We start from the raw sequence: 1,546 nt of genomic DNA, 5'->3' as shown, positions 1-1,546 counted from the left end.
GCCCCCGTCCAGGAATTCTCTGACAGATTCCCGCCTCAGGATTGGACGCCATTACTATTCGGTCAGATCTGGCGCCGTATTGGTGAATCTTCCCAGAAACTGAGATGAGGCGACCAATCAAATCACCAGCTGAAGCAGAGACACCGGCGCTCCAAATTTGCATCGTGGTAAAAAACAACGGACGTTTCGGGGTCACAAAGGATCCCCTTCATACAGTGTGCGTGCAGATATATAGCCCCACCCCTAATCAGAGCGGCCAATCATCAGCCTCCACATCGGGTTCCAGAAGCACCGGAGTGACATCAGAATAGCGATGATTGGCCCGTCTGGTATCCCGTGTCTGTGATCTCTCTCATACCGCGGCGGCTGTTTCCTTATTAATATCACAAAGGGTTCTTCCTGACCAATCAGGACCATCATTAGGCCTTGGTCCTGCCAGGGAATGCGGAATGTCTCCGGTATATCTCCTCGTCACATGTAGGTCCGATCTCAGAAACAAGTTGCTGGAAGACTGCTCAGGTAAGTCCCCCCTCCCCCTCCCCCCACATGGTACTCTATAATGTATTGCTGGGATTTGTAGTCCTCTATAGCTGGCGCCATTCTGCATTGATTGCTGTATAATTTTACACTTTCCTTTTCACTATATTGCACACCGCACTTCCCCCGCTCCCGGCTTGCTCCCGTGATGGACGGCAATCTCAGTACAAACTACTAGTCCCATCACTGGAGACATTTTATAAAATGTATTTTATTGGTTATCCGATTAATCGAACTCAATAATCGGCTAACTAATCGATTTTGAAAATAATGGTGAGCTGCGGCTCTAGATTGCTCCTGCGAATACCCGGTTGGCTCTGATGTGGCCCACGGCTCCACATTCTATCCTCGATGGTGACGCATGACACATGACGCATGACACAACGTGCTAGTATCAAGAAATGTTAAATCCGAGCGCGCCGTAACGCTAATCATAACAACGCATGGAGCGCCGAGGTCGCAGACTTACCATCCAAACACGCAATATGTTCCTCTGAATGAGACTTCATGTCTACGGACTCAGCTCGGTGTGTTAGATGGTCGGCCGGCGACCTGTCATGTGTGGGAGATTGATGCCCGGGGTATATACATGTATTGTGTCCTATAATCAGGCGGGAACATGACGTCATGGGGTCAATGTGGAGGCTGATGATTGGCCGCTCTGATTAGGGGTGGGGCTATATATCAGCACGTACACTGTGTGACCCCGAAACGTGCGTTATTTTTTACCACAATGCAAATTTGGAGCGCCGGTGTCTCTGCGTCCGCTCATGATTTATACGGCCGCCACCCGCTGACTACCGCAGCACCCAATTCTTGAAGGGATTCACGCGGTCAGGAGTGCGATGGGACCACGGACTACCAATCACATCACCAGACACAGGACGGCCAGCGCCGGGGACAAAGGTGCAGTGCAGGTAGGTGTGCTGTGCATTGTGCGGTGATGTCACCTTCCTGAGGAGGACGCAGAACTCCCGACATCTGATGTCCTTACTAACATTGGGAACTG

The sequence above is a fragment of the Nanorana parkeri genome, unplaced genomic scaffold (genome assembly GCF_000935625.1).
Source record: "Nanorana parkeri isolate BGI_ZX_2015 unplaced genomic scaffold, ASM93562v1 scaffold4441, whole genome shotgun sequence".
Taxonomy (NCBI): domain Eukaryota; kingdom Metazoa; phylum Chordata; class Amphibia; order Anura; family Dicroglossidae; genus Nanorana; species Nanorana parkeri.
The sequence above is the reverse complement of the archived record's forward strand: the minus strand, read 5'-3'. Positions refer to the sequence as shown.